The sequence below is a fragment of the Capricornis sumatraensis genome, chromosome 12, assembly GCF_032405125.1.
Source record: "Capricornis sumatraensis isolate serow.1 chromosome 12, serow.2, whole genome shotgun sequence".
Taxonomy (NCBI): Eukaryota; Metazoa; Chordata; class Mammalia; order Artiodactyla; family Bovidae; genus Capricornis; species Capricornis sumatraensis.
In genome coordinates this window covers 40,145,802-40,165,051 of record NC_091080.1, presented here as the reverse complement: position 1 = coordinate 40,165,051, position 19,250 = coordinate 40,145,802, and the positions used below count along the sequence as shown (strand labels likewise).

General features: G+C 49.8%; 1 non-coding gene across 1 annotated transcript; it reads right to left on the bottom strand.

Annotated features, from left to right (window-relative positions):
- Positions 1-734: 734 nt before the first annotated feature.
- On the bottom strand, positions 735-807 carry TRNAS-GGA (transfer RNA serine (anticodon GGA)). Its single transcript has one exon. It is a non-coding gene; the product is annotated as a tRNA-Ser (tRNA).
- Positions 808-19,250: the final 18,443 nt, after the last annotated feature.

The following is a 19,250-nucleotide window of genomic DNA, read 5'->3' as shown; positions in this document are numbered from 1 at the left end:
GCTGCTAAGTCACTTCAGTCGTGTCTGACTCTGTGCGACCCCATAGACAGCAGCCCACCAGGCTCCCTTGTCCATGGGATTCTCTAGGCAAAAATACTGGAGTGGGTTGCCAGTTCCTTCTCCAATGCATGCATGCATGCTAAGTTGCTTCAGCCATGTCCAACTCTGTGCGACCCCATGGACAGCAGCCCACCAGGCTCCCCTGTCCACGGGATTCTCTAGGCAAAAATACTGGAGTGGGTTGCCAGTTCCTTCTCCAATGCATGCATGCATGCTAAGTTGCTTCAGCCATGTCCAACTCTGTGCGACCCCATGGACAGCAGCCCACCAGGCTCCCCTGTCCACGGGATTCTCTAGGCAAAAATACTGGAGTGGGTTGCCATTTCCTTCTCCATATTTAGTCACCAAGTCATGTCCAATTCTTTTGCAACCCCATGAACTGTAGCCTGCTGGGCTCCTCTGTTCATGGAATTTTCAAGCAAGAACACTGGAGTAGGTTGCCATTCCCTTCTCCAGGGATCGAACCCTGGTCTCCCACACTGCAGGTGGACTTTTTACCATCTGAGCCACCAGGGAAGCCCAGTGTGTTATAAAGGATATGAAAGTGAAAGTGAAGTTGCTCAGTCGTGTCCAACTCTGCGACCCCATGGACTGTAGCCTACAGGGCTCCTCCCTCCATGGAATTCTCCAGGCAGGAGTACTGGAGTGGGTTGCCATTTCCCTCTCCAGGGGATCTTCCTGACTCAGGGATCGAACCCGGGTCTCCTGCATTCCAGGCAGACGCTTTAACCTCTGAGCCACCAGGGAATGAACAATCAGATGGAAGAGATTCATGGGGCACGGTATTAGAGGAGGTGTTAGATGGAGCTTCCCTGTCCTTACTGGGCACGTTACCCTCCCAGGACCTCAGTGTGTTCACCAACCCTGAAGCTCTCTAAACTCCATCATTTAGGGATTTTGGTGGAACTTTCATTATGTAGTGGCTTCTGGTGATTAACTCAAGTCTCTAGTCCCTCTCTCCTCACTGGAAGCTCGGAGGTGGGGTGGAAAGTTCTGACGCTTTAAACACTTAGCTGGTTCCTCTAGTAAGCAGCCGCCATCCAGAAACTCTCAAGTGCCCCTTCCCTGAAAATAAAAGTTACTTCATTAGCACCATCTCAGGTTTGGTTGAAAGGGGCTTATTCTGAGTAACAAAAGCTGCTCTTCTCAGCTCTACTGGGGCCTCCCTGGTGGCTCAGATGGTACAGAATCTGCCTACAATGCAGAGGAGACCAGGGTTTGATCCCTGCATCTGGAAGATCCTCTGTAGAAGGAAATGACGACTCGCTCCAGTATTCTTGACTGGAGAATCCCAGGGACAGAGGAGCCTGGCAGGCTGCAGCCCATGGGGTCTCAAAGAGTTGGACATGACTGAGCAACTAACACTTTCAGTTCTATGACTCAGGAAATTCCAAAGGTTTTAGAAGCTCTTGAACCAGGAACTGGGGAATGGTGACCAGATACAGATTTCTTGTTCTGTCATAGAATCACACAGGTGCTGCCATTAACTCACATGTCCCCTCGTTCTGTACTTGGAAAGTCAATTTGGGACAAAAACATAGCCTTTGAGGATCATGAGTCTCCCTTGTCTGTTCCCATCTATTTTTTACAAGATAGCTGTCTGCTGAGTTGCTAACTTACACCAAGATCCATTCTAGCCGCTGCCAAAGCATGAAGCACCTCATCAGAGCTCATGAGTATCTGTGGCTAACCTACCCCGTGCCTGTCTTCAAAGCAAGATAATCAGTGTTCACAGAGGTTTCCTAGCTGGCCAGTAAGTGATGAGCCTGAGCTTCAAACCCAAGTCTGGAAGCCCCAAAGCCAGGGAGAAATGAAGGATCCTCACAGGGTTCACAGCCCACAAGCAACCTGGGGAGAAGCTGTATTTTTAACTATTTCAGACGACCTGGAAGAAAAGGGTGGAAGAAGTCCACAGGATGCAAAAGCCCATCTCAGACTCTGTTTGAGGCAGGAGGCAGATGCTTCCCACCCTCCCTGGGTAAAGCAGTTCATTCCCTATTGACCAAAACTCCAAGACAAGAATAGCAGGACAGTTAAGGGAGGAGACTGGGCCCTGCTCAGACCACATATCTCTTGTTCTTAGAGTCAGGAGACCTCCTCGACCACACATGTGCAGAAAGGCTCCTTGGAGGCCAAAGGGGAGAAGTGTCAAGGGATGCTCTACCCAGATGCCTTTGCAGTAAAATCCCATCTTGGCTAAGAGATGCATGGGAATCCATGGGAGGATCCTGAGTATACCAAATATGAATTGCGAACCAGGCAAATCAAAATGACTAGCCAAAAGAAACTGGAAGAAATGCCCCACAAAGGTAATTCAAACAACCACGAGGGTGCAACTCAGGCACTCTCCCTCTGAGTCTGCTCGTGTGCCTATCCACACGTACTGTACTCTTTTCCTCTTAATAAATACTTGACTTGTTTTTCTGCTTTCCATCTTTGTGGCAATTCTTTTCTGCAAAGCCAACGGGCCAGGGCCCTTGTCACTGACCACTGGTCTAGCGGCTAGATCAGGTGCTCGCACTGCTGCGACCCTGCCCAAGCTCAGCTCCAAGCTGTTGCAGGCTGAGGCTACCCAAGACCACAGATGCTAATTAACAGCCAGCAGTTGAAGTCACTGAGTGTTGAGATGGAGGTTTAAGGCATCAGATTCCCTGTGACTGAGACCTGGTGGGGAAGGCTCCTCCCACCTGGCTTGTTCTGCATCCTGAGCACTGGACTGACAGCCTGATGCACCTCCCACGAGTGTGGCAGCACCTTTTGGATTCAGAGGTCATGAGAAAAACAGCCCTGCTTCTCACAGTACCCGCTCACCCCGCCTCCTCTCCCCAGCTGCCTATCTTGCTCCAGCAGTGACGGCTCTCAGGAGAGGAAATTAACAGTAAAAGAGATCTGACATGAACAAAGATAAGACAAACATTGTGGGAAATGTAAGTTATGTTAACATAGATTTAGATGTTGCTTTTACTCAAGTTCTTGTTTGTTTTTGTTTTTATTTTATTTTTGGTTGGTTGGTTGTTTTGTTTTCTCACCCAGCTTTGGGAGTTTCAGAGCTTGATTTTTATAACCTTGGTCACTGGGAGAAACTCAACTGATTCCTGTCACTTTAAACATCCTTTTCTCATCACAGCATCTAGAGTACATTTCCTCTTCTTTTTCAACATATCACATTTCTTGGCAGAAATCTCTAGCAGAAAGCACCAAAAATTTTATAATGAGGATAAAAATCAAAATTTCACACATCAGATTTCTCTTGTAGACTATTTCTTCCTGTTCAGTCTTACCCTATTTTAACTTTATTTTAGTGGCTAACGATTTAAAATCTGATTTCAGCATAGTCCATTCATTGTGCAGGGTTTTGGTGCCTAAGGGCACTTGTTCTCTGCTCTGACTTTAAAGTTTCTAAATGGAAACTGCCTGTGTCATGTTCCAGCAGCAGTCCTCTTTCCGCTCAAATTCCCAGGGTAAACCCCAGAAGAACCTCCCCGCTTTCCATGTCTCCATTTCACTTGACTTCTGAGATTTTCCATTTTAAAATGTGTGCTGTGCTCTTGCTTCCAACATAAATGTTCGTGATTGTCCTTAGGAGTAAAGGTCAAGTTCAAATCCCAGATACCAACACGCACTGCAGGAGCCACGAGAAGAACGGTTCACTGAATGACCAAATCCAGCCAGGGGGCACAAGGGACTTTGCCACTACCAGCCGAATTACCATGGTCCCCAGACCGTCTGCTTTTTCCCTGAAAGTGCCTTCCTGTCTCTGCTCAGTGACTCACTCCATCACAAATGTGACCCAGTTTGTTTGGCAAGCTGCAGATTTTTTTAACTCCTGCTGCTTTCCCTGGTCACGACTCTCTCACAGGCGCTCAGCGACTCCCTCTCGGCGTCCGTCTGGTCTCACTGCCAGGCTGGATGCCTGGCTTTCTCCCCAGCTGTTCCCTTCAAGCTCTCTCTCCTCTCCAGAGAAAATCCATATTCCGTTTGCTTTTCTACAGCATTCTGGCATCTCCAGAGTCTCCTTAAAATAAACACTCAGCTCCAAGGGAAGCAGCAGGCAGAACCCACGGAATTGTATCAGCTCAGGAATCTGCTCTGAAGGCAGAGTGGGGTGGGGAGCTGGACAAGGGAGGTTATCAGCGTTTAAGGCTGTCCATCATCTCCAAGAGACTTGGATTCACGTTGTCTCATTTAATGTCCTTGATCGTCCACAGCGCAGATGTAAATGGTCCTTCTGTTTCATGGTAGGAAAGCAAGATTCAAAGAGGTAGAGAACCTGGACTTCCCTGGCGGTCTAGTGGTTAAGCATCCGCCTTCCAATGCAGGGAACGCAGGTTCAATCCCTGGTCTGGGAACTAAGATCCCGCCTGCCTTGGAACAACTAAGTCCGGGACGCAACAAAGATCCAGTGCAGTCAAAAGAGGTGAAGAACTTGTCAATACTGAGAGTGAGAGAGAGGCCAGGAGCTGAACTTATGCTTTTAAAAACTGCTGTATAATTTACATTCAGTAAAATACACAGGGACTTCCCTGGTGGCACAGTGGTTAAGAATCTGCTGTCAATGCAGAGGGCACAGGTTCAATCCCTGCCCCAGGAAGATCCCACGTGCCACAAAGCAGCTAAGCCCATGCACCACAACTACTGAAGCCCATGCCTTCTAGAGCCCAGTAGGCACAACTGATGAGCCCTGTGTGCCACAGCTACTGAAGCCTGGGTGCACAGAGGCTGTGCTCTGCAACAAGAGAAGACCCTGCAATGAGAGGCCACACACCACCACTAGACCAGGCCCAGGAGCAGCAACCAAAAATAAAAATAAATAACATACACAGATCTCCAGGGCTCTTTGATGAATTTTGACAAATGTATATATTTGTGTAAATACCCCCCTAAAAGGATCTAGAACATCCCCATAACCCACAAACTCTGCACCCACACACACCCCTCTCCTAGGAAACCTGCCACCACCTTCTGGCTTCTCCACCCTAGATGACTTTGCCTTGAACCTGTCTTCTGATGTGAAACTCCATATTCCATGTTCTGCCCTTTTTCTATTATACCACGTGGGTCTTTGAAATGAACTCAATCGCACCCACCTGGCCAGCATATCTATAGACAGATATGCCTATATTCCAATGCAGATATGCCTGCATTGGAAGGCAGAGGACTGTGGGGAGCCAGGCCATAGTCTTTCAGCTGAAAAAGTAGATGAGCTGGTGGAGGAGACCGCAGGGCTTGCAATCTGGTGGGGACATAGGGAGCTCAATCCCCAAACCACACAAAAAGGCTTCCCTCCAAAGTCCACTGTGATGTTCGGCTCACTGCTCGCCACCTCAATAGCACTTGGCACTTGATCTCCAGAGGGTTTCTGAAGGAAAATCATCGTAGGGTTTAAAAGAGAGGGATCAGAGTTCAGCTTTGAGATCAAAGACACCAGACTCCAATCTGGTGGAGAAAGATTGCTGGGAGAAATATCAACAACCTCAGATATGCAGATGACACCACCCTTACAGCAGAAAGCGAAGAGAAACTAAACAGCCTCTCGATGAAGGGAAAGAGGAGAGTGAAAAAGCTGGCTTAAAACTCAACACTCAGAAAACTAGGACCTTGGCATCCTGTCCCATCACTTCTGGCAAATAGATGGGGAAACGGTGGTAAGAGTGACAGACCTTATTTTCTTGGGCTCCAAAATCACTGTGGACGGTGACTGCAGCCATGAAATTAAAAGACATGTTTCTGGGGAAAAAAGCTATGAAAAACCTAGACGGTGTATTAAAAAGGAGAGACATCACTTTGCCAACAAACGTCCTTATAGTCAAAGTTATGGTTTTTCCAGTAGTCACGTATGGATGTGAGAGTTGGACCATAAAGAAGGCTGAGTGCTAAAGAATTGATGCTTTTGAACTGTGGTGTTGGAGATGACTCTTGAAAGTCCCTTGGACTACAAGGAGATCAAACCAGCCAATCCTAAAGGAAATCAACCCTGAATATTCACTGGAAGGACGGATGCTGAAGCTCTAATATTTTGGCCACCTGATGCAAAGAGCTGACTCATTGGAAAAGACCCTGTTGCTGGGAAAGATTGAAGGCAGGAGGAGAAGGGGATGACAGAGGATGAGATGGTTGGATGGTATCACCAATTCAATGGACATGAGTTTGAGTAAGCTCTGGGGGTTGAAGGACAGGGAGGCCTGGCATGCTTAAGTCCATGAGGTCGCAAAGAGTCAGACACGACTGAGCGACTGAATAATAAGACTCCAGTCCACACTTTCAGGATCTCCCCACTTCTGTGAGCTGCCACCGTGGTGGCTGGGGCCACCAGTAACGGGGAACATTCTGAATTTTTACACTCGTGGGCTCTTCAAGACCATCAAGTACATCTGTCCCCTGGGAGTTTTGTAGTTGGGAGCCTCTGTTTTTGGGGTGGGGGGAGAAAAACTTGAAAGAAAGGAAATAACTAAAGCCCATTTGATTAGACGGTAAAGGGAACTCACTGAAAGTCGCTTTAGGTCAAATTCCTATCAGGTTTTCATTAATGAAGGGACACATGATACAATTAACCGTATCTGCTTATCTGCCCACAGTTCTACGTTCTCTTTGTTCACTGTAGCAGGTTAACTGGTTTCTCTTGGTCTGTGTTTATACACAGCGGCGGGTTGATCAGCGTTTAATGGCTGATTCTCTGGGTGGGGACAACAGCCCTGATTTTGCAGCGTCTGCTGGTTTCTGCCTGGCCTTGACACTGGGGTTGGGAGACAGGCTGTGTGATCAGGCAACTAGGCCCCACAACACACAACACGTTCCACCGATGGAGCCGTGTTTCCCCCCTGGTAGCATGGGCAAGTAGGGGTGGCAGGGTGGCCACTGCCCGGCATGCCAGCCATCTCCAGGATGAATGGTGAGTGTGTGGTGGTGGGGGTTGGGGGGGTCTGACTTCTGTACCTGCTCTCCCAGGCTCCTCCCGTAGTGGTCTCCAGTCTTCAAAAGATATAGTGTACAGTCAAAGTTTTGCCTGGGATGGCTCTCCTGGGCTGGACTTTCCAAATAAACCTTCAGAGTCATTTCAAAGTGCAGGATAAACATAAGCTAGCCCAAGACGAATTCCCACAAGTCGTCAATCCAGAGATTTTGAGCAACCAGCCTCCACTTTTCATTCTTTTGCCTGAATTACTAGCTAGTCTTTAATAAAAGTTTTTGGACTAACCCTAACCATCTAGCTTTCTTGTTTGGTTTTGTTCTTCCGCTTGGAAGACTAACTGCAGAAGAGCAAGCATGCCATCATTTCCTGCTCACTGATGAGGATCTCCGGGCCAGCAGAGAGGAAAGGAGGCAGGAAGGGGCTCGACCTCAACAGTCATCAGGAGCCGGCTCTAATAATAATTCCCGTTGGAGGCCCCCACCTGCCATCAACACCTCGTCCACAAAGTGATGATAGTTGGAGAAAAGATTCCTGGATGTTCGCAGGTTTATAAAATGACTCGGGCGGTGGAAAGACTGTTCTCCTTTTTCATCAGATCGAGTCAGGCCAGCCGAGCACCCCGCTCTGTTGGCATTCACTGTACCACATAGTCTCCTAACCCCTTTAGAGAGCGCTCACCCCGACCTCCAGAACTTGACCTGACTCTGCATGACCTTTCCCAGCCTCCCCTCCACTTCCTGTCCCAATGTTCCCCTACTCTTTGCCCTCTGTGCCACACGTTTCTTTTACAGGAGCACTGGCATTGCATTTGTGAGACTTCAGATGACTTTACATACTTCGAATCATTGTCTTGGCTTCCTGCTTCCTGTTAAACCCAGATTCTTTCATGTCATATGGTCATTAATGGAGGGATTCAAAGATATCCTAGAAGAGGTCCCTGCCTTCAGTGATGCTGTAATCTAGGAGAGGGGATGCCAATAGTAATATCAAAGCAAAATTGACAGCTTTCTTTCTGACAGGCTGTTTCCTTCAATCACCTTAGATTTCATAATAATCCTCGAAACAGACACTAATGCTGTTCTCATTTGACATGTGATCACTAAGACTCAGAGAGGTTAAGTAACCTGCCAAAGTCACACAGCTGGTAAACAGTGAATGTAATTACAAACTGGGAGTTCTGGCCCAGGTGATTCAAAAGCTTGACCCCTTATCACTGTGTCACGTGCTTATCGCTCAGTTGTGTCCAACTCTTTGCGACCCCATGGACTGTAGCCTGCCAGGCTCCTCTGTCCATGAGATTCTCCAGGCAAGAATACTGGAGTGGATTGCTATGCCCGTCTCCAGGGGATCTTCCTGATCCAGAGATTGAACTTGTGCCTCTTACACATATCTTCTGCATTGGCAGGCAGGTTCTAGCACCACCTGGGAAGCCCTGTGTCATGTGTTAAGTATCAAATAATGATAATATGAGGAGGGGAAAGTGCTGATGGCAAAACCAGAGCAGAATTTAAGAGCTGGGTGATCTTAGAAGATGAGATAAAAACCAGAAGTGCTAGATGAGAACCTTTCCTGTGGGCAGGACCGGGCTCCCTGGCTCCAGAGTACTCTGGCAGAAGCTGGAGACATCTGTGATGTACTGGGCGCATGCCAGCACCAAAAGAGACCTCTGTAAGTCCTTCAGCTTTTGTGTGATGGTTTTAGCAAATGGCCTATGAGCTGAGCCTGGAAGGAAGGCTTATTGTTGGTGTGAGTGGAGGGGAGAAGACATTTGGAGTGGAAAGAACCTGGGGATGGATTTCCAGAACCAGAGTACACAAATCTTTCATTGTAACCAGAGTCCCCAAAGGCCACAAAGCATGCCCATCACTCAGGTCAGGAGTGTATATAGAAAAACACTGCTGCTGTTTGATAGTTAAAGAATCAATAAATGTGATCACTGAAGCGAGTGATTCTCAAACTATGCTCCTGAATTTATTCCATAAACTGGACTCAGGAATTCTATGGGTAAAATTAAATAATTGCAGGTATTATCAGTTTGCCTGGAGAATCCCATGGACAGAGGAGCCTGGCAGGCTACAGTCCATGGGGTCACAAAGAGTCAAACACAGCTGAGCACAGCATGGCGCAGAAGCACCCAGGTGTCCCTAAGGCACTTCAACCTCAATATAAGCATTGGAAATTTATCTCTTAAATTTTTCTTCAAACTTTGGCAACCGCTACCCCTTATCTGCCAGTGAACAGTGATACAATAAAGCAAATAAATGAGCAGAGCTAACAGAAATGAGCAGAAAAACAGAAATAACCAATTAGGCATGGTATGACAGCCTGATTTTTTTTTTTCAAGACAGTTGGTGGTAATTTTAGATTGCATACATACATTATACAGTCATCCTTTCCACCCATAAAATTGTTCTTAGATCATTTAATAGAAACAACTACATCAATATTTCATGGTGTTCTACAAAGAGCAGGGCAGCTTCAGGGGCCCTCCTTTGCCTGCTGAATGTCTCGTGGCAGAGTGAAGACTGTATAATTACTGCACCGCCCTGTGGATGAGAGTGGAGACATTCTATGTGTGGGACAGCATTGTTAGGCGGGGAGAGGACATTTAGAAGGGCTGATGCAACACGGTTCAGTTTAGGGATACAAAACACAACGAGGGTCCCAAGCTTCCTCAACCATTCCTTGTGATTCCCCCCCACAGCATAAGCCCCCCATCCATGAGGCTGTATCGGAATTGCCCTCCAGGAGCTTCCTCCAAATGGATCCACACAGCCACCTCCCCTGACAATAGCTCAGCCCCAGGCCTGTCTCAAGCCTCTGGCTTGTGAAAGTCTCAGAGGCCTGGGGGAGGCAGAGGCCACGTGTGTATGTGTTAAGTCGCTTTGGTCATATAGCCCGCCCACTGGCTCCTCTGTCCATGGGATTCTCCAGGCAAGAATACTGGAGTGGGTTGCCACGCCCTTCTCCAGGGGATCTTCCTGACCCAGGGATCAAACCCAAGTCTCTTATATCTTCTGTGTTGGCAGGCGAGTTCTTTACCACTAGTGGCCCCTGGGAAGCCCAGAGGAGGTCGTGCACAATGTGAAAGGGCCTTGCAGGCAATCCTCCCACCCCATCACCTGCTTAAGAACCTCTGCCTGGACCCCATGATCAAGACCCCATGTCCCCAGTTCACCTCCCATGTTCAACAGTCCTTGTGGCCAGCAGGGGGCTGTGACTCACGTCTCCTCCCCAAGCCCACCCTTCTCCCCTGTCCAGCAAGAGAACCAGCCTTGGCATACGATGTCCCAAGCCCTGAAAGAGGCCCCTGCACCTGGTCCTCCTGCAAAGCCAGCGTGGACCACAGCATCTCTGCCCACTGGAGCCCGGTTGGCACCACGACCTTAAGCTACTCAGCCTGGAGCTTATGCTACCCCAGCCTCACATGGCCGGAGTTGCCCCTCTGCACCCAGCTGAGCCCGCCTCTCCTCTGAGGTTTTGACCAGTCTCTAGATGCCGACAATACTGCTGCTGCTGCTGCTAAGTCGCTTCAGTCGTGTCCGACTCTGTGCAACCCCACAGACGGCAGCCCACCAGGCTCCCCCATCCCTGGGATTCTCCAGGCAAGAACACTGGAGTGGGTTGCCATTTCCTTCTCCAGTGTGTGAAAGTGAAAAGTGAAAGTGAAGTTGCTCAGCTGTGTCTGACTCTTTGAGACCCCATAGACTGCAGCCTACCAGGCTCCTCCATCCATGGGATTTTCCAGGCAAGAGTATTGGAGTAGGTTGCCATTGCCTTCTCTGGCCAACAATACTGGTGCAGGCTTATGGGGCTGCTCTCGACCTGCTACCTAAAGATCCATCAGGCACCTCCAGCTCAACCTATTCCAGACTGACCTTATCCTTTCCTCCTCTGACCCAGCTCTCTCCTGTAAATTCAAACTCAGCAGGCAGTACCACCCTCCACTGGGCTGCCCAAGCTAGAAGCCTGGAGCCCTCATTGAGTTCTCATTCTCTCTCCCCTGACCCTTCGCCCATAGCTGATCAAACACTGAAGCATCTTATCTACCTGGCCCTCCTATGATCACAGTCCTAGCTCAAGCCCTCACTCTCCCATCTGGATTTACTGTAACAGGTCTCCCAGGCTTAGCCTTTTCCTCGTAAATTCCATCCTCGGTAAGGCTGTCAGAGGATTCTATCAATATTTATTGCACATAAAGCAACTCATATAACCAATGACATCATCATCATTTCATAGAGCCCCAGCTCCTTCATATACGACACAAGCCCCAGTTTCACCACCTTTATCCCCTACGCCACGTTGCCAGGTGGCGCTAACGGTAAAGAAAATGAAAGTGAAAGGGTCAGTCACTCCGTTGTTTCCGACTCTTTGAGACCCCAGGGACTCTGTAGTCCCCCAGGCTCCTCTGTCCATGGAATTCTCCAGGCAAGAATACTGGAGTGAGTTGCCATTCCCTTCTCCAGGGAATCTTCCCAACCCAGGGATTGAACCCAGGTCTCCTGCATTGCAGACAGATTCTTTACTGTCTGAGTGGTAAAGAACCTGCCTGTCAATGCAGGAGACATGATTCCAGTGTGATCCCTGGGGTTGGGAAGACCTCCTGGAGAAGGGAATAGCAACCCACTCCGGTATTCTTGCCTGGAGAATTCCATGGACAGAAGAGCCTGGTGGGCTACAGTCCATGGGGTCACAAAAGAGTCAGACACGGCTGAGTGACCGACACTTACATGTTCATTTTCACAGAGCAGTCCTAGAGTAGGATCTCATGGAGGAGGAGCATGAAAAGCCGGCTGCAGTATAGAAGCACTGGGTTCCCCAGCCTTCTTCGAGGAAGAGTCAGTTGTGGTCACCACCACCCCCACCCCACCCCACCCCCGGCCCCGCCAAACCTGAACATCTGTACGGTCATCCCTTGACTCTTAAGACAGCTCCCCGTCTCTGAAACAGAGGCCAGGGGTAGGGGAGCTCGCACACTGCCCTCTTTCATTCAGCCCTGATCATCCTTCTCCCTTTCCACATATGGATTTACAAGAGACATCAGGTAAGACCCAACACCCCACCAAGCTGTTTCCCAGAACCTGAAGCCGCTAAGGTGCTCTGTCACCTCCTTAGACACACACACAGGTCAAGTGTCTCCTCTCTGCCCAGCTCTGCTCCCATGCAGCCCCCAACCCTCTTCCCCTCATGGCCTGAGGTGTCCCAACACTGGCCTGGCCCCATTCAGCAGCCACCTGGTATCATCTTTCCATCCCTGGACTGATGACTGGCTTGGCTCCTTGCCAGATGTCTGTTTGCCCAAACCCCACTTGGCCTCAGAGAAGGAGCTGACCCTTCGAGAAGCGGACAGTACAGTCAGGCCTTCAAAGGGCCGCCCATACCTCCTAGCATGGTGTCAGAGACAAGAAACACAGCTTCTGGCATGGCAACCAATCCTGTTTCCCCTCTCTGATATTTAGTTGGTATTTACCAAGTGCATGGCCCTCACCAACCACCTCACAAAGGGCGACTCAATGTCATGGGTGAGAACCTAGGCTCCAGAGACAAGTGAAAGTGAAAGTCGCTCAGTCATGTCTGACTCTTTGCGCCCCCAGGCACTATACAGTCCATCGAATCCTCCAGGCCAGAATACTGGAGTGGGTAGCTGTTCCCTTCTCCAGGGGATCTTCCCAAGCCAGGGATCAAACCCAGTCTCCCACATTGCAGGCAGATTCTTTACCAGCTGAGCCACGAGGGAAGCCCAAGAATACTGGAGTGGGTAGCTTATCCCTTCTCCAGCAGATCTTCCCGACCCAGGAATCGAACCGGGGTCTCCTGCCTTGCAGGCAGATTCTTTACCAACTGAGCTATCAGGGAAGCCCATAGACAAACCCGGGTTCAAACGCCAGCTCTGGCGCTTGATGGTTGTGTGACCTTGGGGAAGTCACTCTCAGTGTCTCTCTATGCCTCAGCTTCTCATCTGCAAAATGGGATGAGGGCAGTGCTGCCTCCGTCAGAGGGTGACTCTGGGGAATGAACGGGCTAATGCAGAATAGGGCCAGGGACGCTGTGGGGGCTACCCAAGTACCACTGCCTTCATGTGTGCATGTGTAGCTCATCAACCCCACTTTACAGATGAGGAAAGAGGGGCCTGAGACATAAGCCGGGCCGGGGCCGAGGTCCTCCAGATCCACATCCTCACCCCCAAACGATGCACACGGCCCTGATGCCTTCCACCAAGGAGCCAGGCCTCCACTCCCAAGGGTTAGACTGGGCAAGACAGTCGGCATCTTCATATAGACATTGCTTATCTTGTTGGTAGGAAATGTGCTCCAGGTTAATTCAAAAGTAGGAAATGTCCCATACTCAGAAACAGTTCTTTTTATGAAAACTAAAGCAAAAGAACAAACAGTCTTGCCAGCTAACACTCAACCAAGCCACTGCATGAGCCAGAAAATGATGGGGTAGCAGAGCAAGGGCTCAGAGTTTTGAGTCTTGACTTGATGTTTTCAACAGACAACTCCACGGTCCCCCCCTCCCCAGCACCCGCTCCCGGGGAACATCAGAGACCTAGCACACAGACCGCGCCTGCAGGTGGGCCCCTTCTCCTTCAGCTGCCCAGGGTCGTTTGGCAGGAAGCACGTTGGTGCCCTGGCGGTTTCTGGGGCCTCAGGAGCTAACTGCCAGGTTAGACTTCTGCAATTAGAGCCCCCAGGGACCGGCTGCCTGAACTAAGACATTGCTGCTCCAAGTTAGAAAGGGTCAAGCAGTACCCCTTCTGCTGTCGTAGCTCCCAGGTCATGTCCCGCTCTCTGCGACCCCATGGACTGACTGCAGCACACCAGGCCTCCCTGTCCTGCACTCTCTCCCCGAGTTTGCTCAGACTCAGTGAAGTGGAGTCAGTGATGCCATCCAACCATTTCATCCTCTGTCACCCTCTTCTTCTGCCTTCAATCTTTCCCAGCATCAGGGACTTTTCCCACTGAGTTGGCTCTTCACATCAGGTGACCAAAGTATTGGAGCGTCAGCTTCAGCATCAATAGCCCTTATAGTACAAGGGAAAACTCGGGATGGAAAAATTGACTTGATTTCAGGCTTTGTGACAAACAGTGAGATAAACAAGACTGCTGCAGTTGGATGATTAATGAAGCACCGGAGCCCCTTGTGCTTGGCTTTGAAAGATTATAAATACATGAATCTCATGGAGCACAACCCATCGATTACAAATTGCAAGTCATCTTTCAGCTGTTGTCCCTTCCTGCCTCTTGTTTTGAACAGAATGAGCACACAACCTTGAACCCACCAGCTTCAGAGTCCCAGGCGCCCCGGAATCTGGAGACACCTGCACACAGACGGCTCTGCATGAGTTCAGTTAACAAGACGTTCAGCAAAGCTTTGACCTGAAACGTTGCTTCCCCTCACTGCACGCTTTGGTGTTGACTGGGAGGCTTGGTTCTGACTGCTCTGTGTTTAAGGGTTGTTACTTCATAACATTTCTGAGATCCCATTTCTGCACGTATCATCGGTCACAGAGATAAAGAGCTGTGCAGGCCATTACTTTTTAAAATGTAGTAGATGTACTTGTGTTTGGAGAAGCTTAATAATACTCTCAAGCATCCACTGTTAGAAGCTGCTTGCTTTCAAGAAGGGAACATTATACCTGAAAGATATGTTTGAAGGAAACAGCCATGTGGCGACGACCCACAGTATGCCCGGGCATTTGTAGTGAGATCATTACATCCAGTGTAACTGGGGCTGCTTTGTGATTTCAGTCTTTGGTGTGATACACACCCACACACACCCCGACAGCAAGCATATATGCTCTGCAACTTAAAATCTCAGCCTCAACAGTACAAAAGACACTTGAATCCTCTGTCTCAGACTCAGCCAGAGTCTGCATCTTCTAACGTGAATTTCCTTGTTGTTGTTCAGTCACTCAGTTGCGTCCAACTCCTTTTTGACCCCATGGACTGTAGCCCTGTCAGGCTTCTCTACCCATAGGATTTCCCAGGCAAGCATACTGGAGTGGGCTGCCATTTCCTTCTCCATGGATCTTCCCAACCTAGGGATTGAACCTGCTTCTCCTGCTTGGCAGGCAGATTATTATTATTATTTTTACCACTGAGCCACCAGGGAAGTCCCATAAATTTCCTTGTCTTCTGAAATTCAGGACAATATTTAGTTTACCTGGGCTCACTGTAATTAAACTCAACTTCATGCTTCCCTGGTGGCTCAGATGGTAAAGAGCCTGCCTGCCAATTCATGAGACATGAGACACAGGTTCAATCCCTGGGTCGGGAAGATCCCTTGGAGGAGGGCATGGCAACCCACTCCAGTATTCTTGTCTGGAGAATTCCATGGACAGAGGAGCCTGGTGGGTTATAGTCCATGGATTCGCAAAGAGTCGGACTTTCACTTTTTACCTCATCTTAATTGGAAGAGAAATTTTCAAACTGAGAAAGCAGCCTCCCTCCAAGTTTACCCAAATATGAGAAAAGCACAAGATGATTGCCTTTGTGTTCATTCCTTTTCCTTAAATGCATCTGCCAGAATGGTTCCTGTTCTTCAAGCTGATCAATTGAGCAATATTTGATAAGGTTTGCTTTACAACACATTTCTTTCTCCTCACGGTATTTCTCCCACACAGCTAAAGTATTAAATATTTCATAACCTGTGGGGTTTGCACCTGGCAGAGTGGCTCAGCCGGAGCAGTCTAGCTTCACACGGTACTGCCCTTGCCAAGCGCTCCCTCATCCCCTCTGTTCTCCAGAAGGCTCTGTGAGTCAACAGACACACTACCTGAAGTGCTTCCTCCTTGGGGGAGAAACAGGCAAAGATTCCTGCCCTTATCCTGCTCTTATTCACCATCCCTGCGAGGTATGGGATAGAATTTCATCAGAAAAGACGGGACAATTGACTACACTCTGGTTCCAAAAGCAACCCACAGGAAATCAGAGTTACGACGAATATGCCATGATTTTGTGTGTGTGTGTTCAAAGGTGGGGTGGACTCAAGCATGATCACCCACCCAGTCACCCGGAAGTCACTCGCGTCCTCACCTGTGGTTTCATCCCTACGTGCAGTCAGTCACCAGCTTCCCAGGTGGCGCTAGTGGCAAAGAACCCGCCTGCCAAAGCAGGAGACTTAAGAGACCAGGGTTTGACCCCTGGGTCGGGAAGATCCCCTGGAGGAGGGCATGGCAACCCACTCCAGTATTCTTGCCTGGAGAATCCCATGGGCAGAGGAGCCTGGGGGGCTACAGTACGTGGGGTCGCAAAGAGTCGGACACGACTGAGTGACTTGGCACACACGCATGCAGCCGGTCACCCCGTGCTGTCGTGTGTACTCTCGCCAGCCTGGAAGCCCCCGTTGTCTTTGCTCCCTCATCCTGCCCCCACATCCCCCGCTGGGCTGGTGGTCTCTGGGCTGCAGTCCTGCCTTCCCTGTCCCTCCAGCTATGCTGCAGCAGGAGGGGCTCCAAACGCAAATTCCACCAACTCTCCTTTCTAGTGGGCTCCCCACCATCCACAGAATAGAGTCCCCGTGCCTTCACAGGGCGTGCAGAAACCTGCAGGACTGTGCGCTGGCCACCCCTCTTCTTCCCCACGACCACACACACCTCACCGTCCTGCAATTAGCTGTGTGTGAGTGTTGGACGCTCCCCTTCACTGTGAGATTCTGGCGGGCAGCCCTGTCTCTTTCAGATCTGGACTCCCAGTGCCTAACATGGTAAGAGCTCCCTTACTAAATGAGCATATAACTGAGAAAATAATTTTTATACCCTGCCTTATTCCAGACACGATTTGAGCTAGCAACTGAGGAAAGTTTACAATCTCCATCCCAATCAGACTGTAGATAGAGTGAGACGGGCACATGGGTTTGTGAACACATCAAATAAGCTAGGAGGTCTGTGACTACCTTGGGGGGTGGGGGGGCTTCACTATAAATGTTAATAATGGCTATCATTTGACCAATGTATCAAAAACTTCATATTAAATCCTCACAAGTCTCTAATGTGGAGTTTTCTCTTCTTACAGGTGAAGAAGGAAAGGTTAAGAAACGTGTCCAGAGTCATATGATCAACAATGAGAGAAGATTCAGTGCTGGGGGCTTTTTATCTCCACATCCCAGGCTCCACCCACTGTGCCATGCCCCCTCTGTTTAAAGCTTGGCTTCTAACCCTGTGAGCGCTGCCAACATCTTAAAACAGTTTGCTTATCTCATGGTCAGCAAAGGGACACTGCAGCGTGGCCTTAAAGGAAGAGGTTAGGATTCATGCTGAGAGGTAGTATTGCCCGAACCCTGATCGCATCTTTATTTATCCCCAACCCACATCTCCAGAGATCTTCCCCAGGGGCTCAGATAGTAAAGAATCTGCCTGCAATGTGGGAGACCCAGGTTTGATCCCTGGGTCAGGTAGGTCCCCTGGAGAAGGGAAATAGGACAAAGAGGCGACTGAGGATGAGATGGTTCGATGGCATCACCGACTCAATGGACAGGAGTTTGAGCAAAGACAGTGAAGGACAGGGAAGCCTGGTGTGCTACAGTCCATGGGGTCACAAAGTCTTGGACATAACTCAAAGACTGAACAACAGCAACAACAATCGTACCTCCAGGCTCCTACTCAGGAGCCTCAGAAGCTGCCGAAAAGACACCGACCTAAGCTAGTCACCAGGCAACCTGATCATTGGCATCAATTGCCCAAAGGGTACCTTGGAAATGACTGTGAGACCTGCAGGTGAGAGGGTTCGCTGCAAACCCCTCTGCAACTCCTCTGGGTGGTGGGATGTCAGGTCCGCTTTCTAAGGATGGAATCAGAGGCTGGAGAGAGGCGGCACACCTGGGTTCCAGGCTCTGAGGCTAAGGATATGGAGAGAGGATGTTTGGAGAGAAGTCTCTGGGGAGAGACGTCTCTGGGGAGAGACACAGTGACTTAGATGACCGGGAGCCAAGTGGCCCCCCTCCTAGGTGGGCGCAGTGTCTGGCAGACTTGTTGCCAACATACTGCTCCCCTGGATAGCTAGTGTGTTCAAGGAGTCCCCCTTATCACTGGAACAGACAGAGAGAAGTCCCCAGCAGGGAGGCAGGTAAACCCTCCACCAAGAGCCAAAAGCATATTGTAGAGGCGTGACTGAGGATAGCAGGTATGGAAAGGAGGCGGCAGGAGGGAGCTGGAACCAGGCCCTGAACCAATGAAAACTACAGCTTCCCTGGGGGTCCTCCAGCTTCCCTGGGGTTCCAGTGGTTAAGGATCTGTCTGGCAGTGCAAGGGACCCTGGTTCCATCCCTGGTTCAGGAAGAGCCCACATGCCTAGGAGCAGCTAAGCCTGTTGGCCACAACTACTGAGTCAGCTCCCTGGAGTCCTCGAGCCACAACTACTAGCCCAGGAGCTGCAGTCACGGAAGCCCACACACCCTAGAGGCTGTGCTCCGCAACAAGAGGAGCCACCAGCATGAGAAGCCTGCGCACCGTGAGGAAGAGTGGTCCCCGCTCCACAACCAGAGAAAGCCAGATGGACTCATCCTCTATTGTTCTTCTCCAGAACATCCTGCTGTTTTGTCACCATTGATTATGTTCCTCATGGGCAGCATGAGAGCAAGGACTGTGATTCCGCGTGCAGCAATAAAGACCGACCGCAGTCAAAATAAATAAGTAAATAAATAAATCTTTAAAATTATATTTAGCAGCCACAGCAGATGCTGCTCCTGCCTCACTCAAAACCTCTCCAACCTCTTAGGGAGACTTGCCGTGTGCTCAACTCTGCAACACTAGAGATCTTCCAACTCCCCTGCCCTGGGGTTTTTGTAAGTAACCTCCCAGGTCAATTATCATAACAGCAGCATCTTATTCCAGGTTGACTCCCTGCTCCAGGAGGCATGTGAGTGTGTCAGTGACCTCTGGAAGCACAGAGGTGGGGGTGCTTTGGAGCCTCTCCAGCAGGAGTGACAGAGGCACGAATGTCTGGTCAGTCTCCAACCTCACGAGTGCTGAGCGGCCCAACACAGCTTCCTGTTCAGCAGCCTTCCCGTCTGCAGCAGACGCAGTGTGGTTTGGGCAGCAACTACCTGCCCAGGCCAGTTTTGCAGCTGGACCTGGAGGCCCTGTCTGCAGCTTCCCTCTCCAACACTCACCACCATCCTGTAACCCAGTGGTTCTCAAAGACAGGGGTCACTGGACCAGCAGTATGGGCAGGACCTGGGAACTCGTTAGAAATGTAAATTCCTGGGCCTCACTCCAGACCTACTGCCTCTGGCAGTATGGCCCAGGAATCTTGGCTTTAACAAGGCTTCCTGAAGATTC